This window comes from Microtus ochrogaster, chromosome 1 (assembly GCF_000317375.1).
Source record: "Microtus ochrogaster isolate Prairie Vole_2 chromosome 1, MicOch1.0, whole genome shotgun sequence".
Classification (NCBI taxonomy): domain Eukaryota; kingdom Metazoa; phylum Chordata; class Mammalia; order Rodentia; family Cricetidae; genus Microtus; species Microtus ochrogaster.
In genome coordinates this window covers 93,157,974-93,168,249 of record NC_022009.1, presented here as the reverse complement: position 1 = coordinate 93,168,249, position 10,276 = coordinate 93,157,974, and the positions used below count along the sequence as shown (strand labels likewise).

Here is a 10,276-nt window from a genome sequence, read left to right as displayed (position 1 = left end):
CTATCTATCTATCTATCTATCTATCTATCTATCTATCTATCTATCCATCCATCTATCTGCCATCTGTCTATCATCTCCCTGTATCTGAATCTTCCATCTGTCATGTGCTTTCTACCCCTGCCATCTATTGTCTATCTTTCATTTCCACTTGAGAGTATGCTATAGGTGTGGTGTTCTATTATTTCTAAATATTTAAGTGTATAATTCCTATGCAACTACAATACAGTATTTATGTATATAGACAAACATACGTTCATGCATATAGTTTTAACTTCTTATTTTTGAGATGTGATAGTCAATATTTTTCTTAAGCTCTATGTATGTACATATATATATATTTATGCCTGTATGTATCTATTAATCTATCATCTATTTATTTTGAGGTGGTATCTCACTATGCAGCCTTAACTGACCTGAGCTTTTTATGTAGACCATACTGGCCTCAAACTTATAGAGATCTGCCTGCCTCTGCCTCCTGAGTGCTGGGGGAAACCAAATGTGTGGCTTACCACACCATTGTTTATTAATTATTATTATGTATTATTGTCTGTTCACGTGTTATGATGAGTCCTGGGGGCCATGGCATGGCATGGTGGATGTCTTTGTGCAGGTCATCAGGCTTGAGTAGCAAGTGTCTTTACCTTCTGGTCTATCTGGTTGGCCCCCCAGTTACCCTTATTACTAGTCCTTCATAGATATTCACTTTGCAAATCTTCTAAAGCTTATGTTTTCATTTCCTTAGCAAACTACATAAGTGCAGAGACTTTCAATTTTGATGAAGTCCAATTTATTGATTTCTTTTTATAATTTACATTTTTGTATTCTAGGAATTTTTCTAAACAAAACTCAAGGCTGAAAGATTTTCTCTGATGCATTCTTCTAGTTTCTGTATTTGGGTCTCCATATGACCCAAGGGCTAAGTCACAAGATTAAACTTTTATTTTATCTACATGTCCATTGTTCCAGCATTCTTGTGAATAGGATTATGCTTTCTAATTTAATTGGCAGACACATGATTTTAAAAATCACTAATCTCTATTTATGGTCTCTACATTTCAGTCAATCTAGGTATTTATCTGCAAAGATTATATTGCTTTAATCATTGTAGATTTATAATAAGCTTTAAAAACAAGCAGTATGTGTCTTTCAAACTTGTTATTTCATCAGTTTTGTGGTCTCATCCCAACACATTTTCCTGCATGAAACTTTATTTATATTTAAGTATTTTGTGTTTTATATTTGTCATTTCAAGTTATACTTTTGAAAATTACAATTCTGGTTGGTTCATTGTTGGCCAATTATATATTATATACATACTTACATATATGTATATAAATAGGTGATTTTTATGTGTTGAATGAACCTTGCATTCCTAGGATGAACTCTACTTGTTTATGATATATTATTGTTTTTATGTGTTGCTGACTGTGAATTTTGTAGATATTTTTATTTTGTGTCTGCATTATCATGATGGGTAATTCTCACCAATTTTATTTCAACGTCTTTGTTAGATTTGTTTAGGATATTGCCTTTGCAAATGAGCTGAAAAGCCTTGCTTTTTTCTCTCTCTCTCCTGGAAGAATCTGTGTAGAATTGATATTATTTGTTCTTTAAACATTTGATAAATTTTTACTAGTTTAGCAAACTAGGCCTGGGATGTCTGATATTCTTTAGCTACAAACAATTTGAAAAACACTAAAGGTCAAAGAACTGTAGAGAAGTCATCTTTAGAGGGTTCATGTGTGTTGACCTTGTCTTCCAGCTCTTCAGTCCTGTACTACTCTTTATGTTGGCATTTCTCAGATGGTTTTGGGATCTCAAAACTCCATTTCTATTGATTCATTGATCAATTGGATTCAATCAAGTTGTTTATTATTGCATGGTACTGGTTAATTTCACAGTGCTCTGCCAACTTATACCCATAAGTAGATTGCTCACAATAACCAGTTACAACAGAGATGGATTTACAATGCAGGACTTTGGGTTCATCACAATACATTGTGCTACATTCTGACAAAGTAACTGCGCAGTGTGGTGCTGACACTTGCTCTTTTTGTCTTGAGTAAAGGAATGTCTAGTTTTGAGGAGGTTTGAGTACTTTCTTAAAAGCTCCATTTTAAAATTGGATATACACCTGGGGTATTAAGTATGGCTTTTGCTGTGTGTATTGCCAAATGTAGCCAGCATTTCGTTTATTCACTTAAATAAAATGGATGCTGTTGCACCTTTTATGGAGAATGAGCCCTTCCTTCATCAGGTGGTTCTGGAGATTTGTAAATTAATGGTATGAGCCCATGGCTCGCTGATATGGTGAACGGAGAGATCTCAGTGCCTCTGCCTGGACAAGTGTTCCTTTCTTTGCACATTCTTCTGGAATAACCTAACACATTGAGCTTCTTCAATCTCTGCCTGGGGTCTGGCTTTAAACAAACCCCTCTGTTAGTGCTGGATCTTCTATTTCTTCTACTTTTGTTGTTTGTTTTCTTGAGTGACCATATAATTTCATAGCTCAGACTGAAGATGTCACTGTATTCTGTTCTCTCTCAACTAAGAGTGAGATCATATTCGGAGCATGTAATACCAACAGTGGTGTAATAACTATAGAAAATCAGAATTGCTACGCTGTGCTATGATTCTTAATTCATAAACTCCACCAAGTCCTGTTTGGAAAAGTGTTCACCAGTTTGTTAGTCAGCAAGAACTTTCAGCAACCCTTGACATCATAGGCTGACTATCAGCAGCTTGTAATCAAGAAAGGCAATTAGTTTCAATGAAACAGGCACTCGGATATTGATTGACAAGTTTGATCAATAAGGAGACTGCTACAGTGCAGCACTAGGTGTCTAAGAGCCAATGAGGTCAGGAGAGCTCTGGTCTGAGAAGTGGGTTAACGCTTTGATGTGCTCATAATATTAATGCATTGTTGGGAGACCTGAGAAGGAACTGGTGGGGTCCAGTAGGTGAAAGTAGGTGCATCTTCCTACAAGACTACATCTAACCTTGGCTACTTCTCATGCTATGTTTCTACTTCCTATCCATGATGGAAACTATGCTGTTCTGTGCTGACAGATTGATGTCCCTGAAACCATGCACTGAGAGAAATCCTTTCTTTTTTGAGCTATTTATGCCAGGCATTGGGACTGAAATACAATAGACATAAACAATGCAGGTGTGAGTTGAGACCCATGTCTTGGTTTTATTATCAGCATCTGTGTTGCATAACTATGATGCTTTACTTAGTTTTCTTGATTTATATGAAATGAAATCAGTGAGTATTGCCTTTGGTGTAGCAAAGTGTTTAGACAAATTCCAAGCACCATCAGGAAGATTAAATCTTATGATTATGGTTATGGAAAGAAAGAAGGGCAGCAGGACCATGGAGAATTCTGCACAGGGGACTCTTTGGACTCTGGATTCATTTCTACAGTGAGAGAATTGGAGAATTAGAAAGGACTGTCTTCCGTACTACGCTTAAGTGACAAGGGAGTCCAAAACACTTTCTAGGTCTCTATCACCTGGATCCTTGGTCCTGGCAGAACAGAAGCATAAGGTTTCCCGACATTATGGTTCTGAGCCAGGCAGGACCAAGCATTTGGGTTGTCTTTCCAGCAATCCTGAGGACTCCTTCATCCTTTGCTTTGCAATGATTCTTTTCATGTCAATTACCCAGGCTTTGTCTTACAAATGTGCTTATTATAAACCATATCTTGAGCAAACCCCAAATGATTGCAGGGGTTTATAGTGTAGAATACAACATTTTGGAAATACTGTTAACCTTACTGTGACAGTAGCGACTTACCTAAGGATAAGACACCACTCCTGCAGATCCCAAAAGAAAATGGAGGGGATGAAATGGGGCTGCGGCCATTTTCCCTCCCATCTCACCTCAGGCAAGTCTTGCGCTCTGTGTCTCCGCTTCTCGACGTGAACTCTGAGGAGTTTTAACTTCCCGAGCTTTTCCATCCTCGGCAGCTGTCAGGCTGCCACATACTGTGGTTCTGGCTTTCAGAGCACAGGGACCTTCAGAGACCTGATGAGTTTGAGAGGAGACATCTGGGAGTGCATGGGACCCGACTAAGTACCCGAAGGGACTGTGCTGGTCAGTAAGAGGGGGAATTTTCTGGGGGAGGAATTTTCTCTATTTAAACCATGGAGTGAATGTCTTAAAAAATACAATCATGTTTGGAAGATTTATATTCTGGTGAAGACGGACCATCAGATAAGGCTATGGGTATGAATGCAAAGCCACTCTGGAAGGAAAATGATGGGAGGCCAAGCCATGCTCCCCATACGTTAGGAAGAGGGCTGAAGGGGAGGGAATTCCAGCCGTGTCTGAGGAGAAAAAGCACAAAGCCACATTCCTCCATTTTGAGTATGTAAATACAATGTGGAAGGGCTTTTCTCTTTGTTACACTTGACAGTGTTATGGGGTCCTCTCTAGAGCTCATTCTTGACCACAACTAATTCAGACATTTGAGCCTCTGGGATCTGGGTGGATTTGTCTGCCAGGTGCATCTTTGCAGCAGGAATTTAAGGTCCTTTAGGGAAAGCCCTTGGCCTGAGGGAAGAGTGCAACCAGCAAGTCGACTCAGGCACAGCCTTCATCACTGAAGGGGCAGATTTCTTTCCCTGGTATGTGTGTCAGGGACGTATTCCTGAATGCAGAACAAACACAGAAAGGGCTCTGTGCATAACATAAATGTCAGCGAAACATTTCCTGAGGTGCGTTAGATAGTGACAATAGGCACAGTTTCCTTGAGTTGGCTTCAGGGAGAGCCTAGCTTCCATCTGTCATGGCTCTACAGCATGAGGATGCTGTTCCGCTGCAGGGCAGAAGAGATGGTAAGGTCGCATAGTGCTACCTGTGGCCAAGGAAGGCTCCAAGGCTGGGGAGTGTCAGTCCCATTGACCGAGTTAGCAACATTCCCATGTTCAAAGGGTGGTATGGTGTTGTGTGATATTTTGATTGCATTCTGATGTTTTCAAGGCTGACAATAAAGTTTGTTTTGAATCGGAGGGCAGAGCTAACCACTAGCTCACCGAAATTGATCATAGAGGTCTTGGAGGACTGAAGGTAGAGAGACAGGAAGTAGTAGGATGGGACTTAGAGTCTTGGGCCTTTTGGATAGAGGGATGACAGAAACAGGAGGTCACCGGTCACTTCCCTATTATTCAAATTATTACCCCAATATCTGACTCCTGAGCTTTTATTGATAAAGAATTTTTAAATAACTCATCAGTATTGACTCCAGGATACTGGACATAAAAAGTGCTTCAAATACAAAAACAAAAAGAGGCATTTAGCTGTGGAAAGAAAAGATGTAACAAAACTATGAACTGAAAAAACAAAGGGGAAGGAGCTGGAGATATGGCTGGGTGGTTCAGAGCATATGCTGCTCTTCCTGAGGACCCCAGCTTGTTCCCAGCACTCAAGTGGATCAGCTTACAACTGCCTGGAAATCCGGGTCTGGGGGCGGGGGCAGGGGGAGTCCTGCCTCCCACTGGTATAAGCACTCACATGCATGTACCACCACACACACATATACACATAAATCAAAATAAAATAAATATTAAAAAGAGGTAAATAGGTGAGAATGTATTCCACAGTTAGAACCGCAGATGTGAGAAAGCATAGTTATCAAGTAGTATTGAAGCTGGGCAAGACGCACATGCCTGTAATCCCAGCTCTGGGGAAGCTGGAGCAGAAAGATGGCTCTCACCCTGGCATACACAGAGAGTTCTGGGCCAGCCAGTACCGCACAGCAAGATTCTCTCTCAAACAAACAAAAAAAAAGATGGCCACTAAAGCACTGGATATTGACATTTTCTAATGTGCCCATAGGAAAGAAGAAGAAAATTCTGGGATGAAGGATGAAGACAGCTGATTGTGGAATGTTAAGACAAGAACTAGTTTCTAGACAGAAATTTTGCTTTTTAAGGGACAGTGAGAGGACATGGCAAGAAACGCAGCAGTGAGCAAGACATTCTCAGCATTACGCTCCGCACTGGAAGCTGGAAGTACGGCCATTCTGCATAACTTCCTCATCAGACTCTTTGCCCCAAGCCCAGTTAATAAATGTCAAAGCTGGATTTGAACTTGACCCTCCCGCTCCTTGGAGGAGGAGTACGGTTTTATGTTGAGGTTTCAATCAAAGGCTGAAGATAAAAGCAACGAAACAGCAAGCTTTTGAGTTCAAGGTTGAAGAGAGGGGAACAGCCTGGCTCTATGCTCCTGCTTCTGAGCTCAGAAAGACTTTTGAGCTTTGTCTAAAGTCAACAATGATTTGGCTGCTGCTTCCATTGACAGATGGAGGAAAGGTGGAGTAGCTCACCAAAAGAAGTCAGGAGCCCCTGCTGGATACATTTTTAGAAGGAATGGACTAGAAGTTTGAGGGCGACGGGGTTGTGACCCATTGCCCGATTTCTCCAAGGACCTGGAGAGAAGAGAGTATAGCAAGCCTTGGAGGAAGTCCCATGAACTGTGACAGAGAAGTCGGTGAGGAATGGAGGACACTGGCTGTGTGCAGGATGAGGCTTCCTCTCAGACACAACATGAATGAATGACGTGCTAACTCAGCTGATGGAATCCCAGAATCCTTCAGAATCACTAGAATCAGTTCTGACACCACTGGGCACACATTGACAATTTAATTTCAAAATGCTCACAGTAACACAAAGAGCTAAGAAAAGTTAAAAATTCACAGAAAATTATGGGTGTTTGAAACTGCCTTTTCCAGGTAGTTATGAGAACCTGGTGACAGTTCTTGGAGGGGGATAAACCACGGAGCAGACAGACAGACAAGCAATAGATCAGACTGGTCCATGTCAGAGCTGGCAGTGTGCAGAAGGGAAAAGAACTGCAAGGTTACAGTGTCCAGATGATGCCAGTTGGTCCAGGACATTTACTAAGTGATGTTGGAACGATTGGATACAAACACAGACGAGAATCATGGTGGCCTCTTGCATTAAGAGATACACAAAATCAGCTTTACATGTATTTGTATCTCTAAGAGGTGAAACAATAAAGCCTTCAGAGGAGGATGAAGGAGGTAAGTTTATGGTCTTAGATTGAGTAAACTTCTTATCTAGGACACAGAACTACTAACGGAACAGAGTGTTGACACAGACTAATGAGAGTAGATGTGTAGGCATGGTCACTGGAAAGGTCAAAGCAAGAAAAAATGCTGAGTGTACATTTGACAGGACTGTTTATACAGATACACCAACAAGTTAGATTTTTATATGTATTTGTATTGTTTATATAAAAATAATGTGACCTCCCATTATCCAGTGAAGACAATTAAATAACTGAGTAGAAAAATGAGCAGGAGGGAAGGCAGTAGTGGAAGACAGCCAAATGGTCATAGAGAATGCTTCAAAGAATGCTTAGATCCAGGCCAGGCTCCCCCAGGCAAAGATGGCATCCTCTCTCACTTCCCTCTATTCGTTTTGTGACACTCATACTCACGACTTGAGGATACAGATACAGTTGAACATTTTCTTAATAAACTCTAGCTCTACTTTCAACGACATAAACGGATGCTGGCTTTTATTAGCAAACAGGGAATGTAAAATGAAAACAATATTGGAACTCCTCTAACATCTGCCAGGATGGAGAACAAACACACACCATCTCACCAGTTCTTTTAAGGAATGCGGGGGTAGGGGTTGGCTTTAGAAGGACTCTTATTCATCGATTGTGGCATTGTAATGTCACCTTTTTAGGGAAAGTGTATGAAAATATCTATTAAATCTGCACTTTGTTCTGACCTGGGAATTTCTCTTATGTGTGTGCTTCTCCCTCTCCCCCATATATGTCTCCAGCAAAAGATTAGTTCAAGAGTTTTCTACACTGGCACAATTAATGGTGACATAGTCACACAATGGGAAAGTAGACAGCGTTGAAAGTAAACAATGCCATGTATCAGCATGCACACCCCTTAAAAACACAGAGTGTGTGAATGAACTGATTTTCAGAATATGTAACAGAATTCACCTATGCTGAAGGAAGGGACGGTAATTTACTTTTGAGGGAAAGCAGGACGATAGCTAAGGAGAGGTAGAATTCCTAGGCTTTGGGAAAATTCTTTTTCTTCACCTGGTGGGGCATCACATAAAGTCACTATGTGATGATTCAATAATATTTGTAGTTTTAGTCTTTACAACGGTATTGTGATGCTAGTCACGGTTCAATTTTACAAGGCTCTCACAAATAACCAAACCTCCCTGACAACTTCCCATGAATATGGAAGAGTTGGAAGAATTAAAATGACAGGGCTGATGTCCTAGTAAGGCAAAAGTTACAATGAGAAGAAGAAATACAAAGCAGGAAGTCAGTGCCCTTGGTTGAATACTTGGGTTCTAATAATAAAATGATATGAGTAGTACTTAAAATATACAAAGAAGACCCAGATTAAACCGTAGTGCTTCAGTTGCCCACTTGATACACCCAGAGTCACCTGAGAGGAAAGTCTTGACTGAGGAATTGCCTTGATGAGGTTTACCTGTGACCGTGTCTGTGAAGATAGTTCTTAACTGATAATTAATGCCCACGGTGGGCAGGTGGCCCTGGGTTACATAAAATGAAAGTTAAGCGTGAACTATTTAGCAGGCCAGCAAACAGCTTTCCTCCATGTGTTCTGCTTGAGTTCCTGCCCTGACTTCTTTCAATGAGAGACTATGCCTGGAAGTGTAAGACAAACTCTTTTCTCCCCTGAGTTGGTTTTGGGTGTGATGTTTGTCACAGCAGTAGAATGAAGATACGACAGGCAGTAACTGTTAGTAAAAAGGCTTTAAGTACATCAGAATGGAAAATCCAGGTCAATATGACAAACAAAGAGTAGAGATGACAATGTTAGGAATGCCTGGTGTCTGATAGGGGGTAAGGTGTTAGAGCGCCCTGCCTGCAGGATGCTTGCCCATTGTCATCTTGGTCTTCTCTGTGTGGTCACAGTCTGCATCTCTAGACAGTCCCTCAGGTTGCAGGGATGGGTGGGTTTGGGGGCAGAGTGGGATTTGTAGATTACAGGGTCTGATGGAGGCTTGCCTGCTGACCTGTTAGTGTGGCTGAGGTATGTTGGGGAGAGACCTGGGTAGTTGTTCTGGGGCCCTAGGGCCTAGAGACTGCACTGTCCAGCTGGGAAGCTGGTCATTCACCTCTTGGTCCACTCTGTGCAGTCACAGTCTGTGTTTGCTGAAACTGAAAAGCTTCTGTAAGGGAAAAGACACAGTAAATAAGACAAATGTTAGCTTACAGAATGGGAAAAGAACTTCACCAATCCCACATGTGACAGAGGGCTGAACTCCAAAATATATAAAGACATCCAGAAACTAGACACCAAAATACAAATAATCCAATTAAAAATGGGGTATAGAGAATTTTCAGCAGAAAAATCTCAAATGGTCAAAAGACATTTGAGGAATTGCTCAACATCCTTCATCATCAGGAAAATGCAAATCAAATGACTCTGAGATACCATCTTACACCTGTCAGAATGACTAAGATAAAAAATACTGAGAACAGCTTATGTAAGAGAGAATGTGGAGTAAGGGGAACACTCCTCCACTTCTGGTGGGAGTGCAAATTTGTACAGCCACTTTGGAAATTATTATGGTTGTTTCTCAGAAAATTTGGAATCAAACTACCTCAAGAGACAGTAATACCACTCCTAGGCTTATACCCAAAGGATATTCAATCATACCACAAGAATATTTGCACAGTGATATTCATAGCAGCATTATTTATTATGGCCAGAACCTGAAAAAAACCTAGATGCCCCTCTAGACTTCAGAACTCTCATCCCCTGAAGACTGGCCTTTCCATTATTCTATTCCCTAAGCAAAGTGACAGGAAGCAATGAGGCACTCGCTCACTAGCCTGGCACTGGCCTTGCTACCTTGAGCAGTTCACTTCTCTGTGCCTCAGTTCCCTTGACTGTTCAATGGTGATCCTATCATTAATTCCGGGGCTCTGTTAAGGTTCAATGTTAGTTATGAAGAGTTCAATTAGTTGTTATTACACAAGCCTGTACTAACATTACACACATACCTTGGACTCAAGTCCAATGTTTTGCCCCCAAGTCCAATGACCTTGCCCAGATACCTTTGAACCCTTTTTCTAATATGAATTAGAGTCTGGGCCTCATGCCCAGAGTTGAAATCTTGAAAGTTAGGGCTAATATGTGTGAGTGGGGAGTTTCCAGGGGATTGGTGTTTGGATGAAGCTGGATCCAACCACCACATCAGATAATGGAGGTAAGCAAAAAAAAAAAAAAAA

General features: G+C 41.0%; 1 long non-coding RNA gene across 1 annotated transcript in view; it reads left to right on the top strand.

Annotated features, from left to right (window-relative positions):
• Window positions 1-8,999: 8,999 nt before the first annotated feature.
• Window positions 9,000-10,276, top strand: part of LOC101984990 — a 10,457-nt gene continuing 9,180 nt past the window's right edge. Inside the window, exon 1 of the long non-coding RNA XR_001229045.1 lies at window positions 9,000-9,071. This is a non-coding gene — a long non-coding RNA (uncharacterized LOC101984990). The remainder of the gene's footprint in view (window positions 9,072-10,276) is intronic.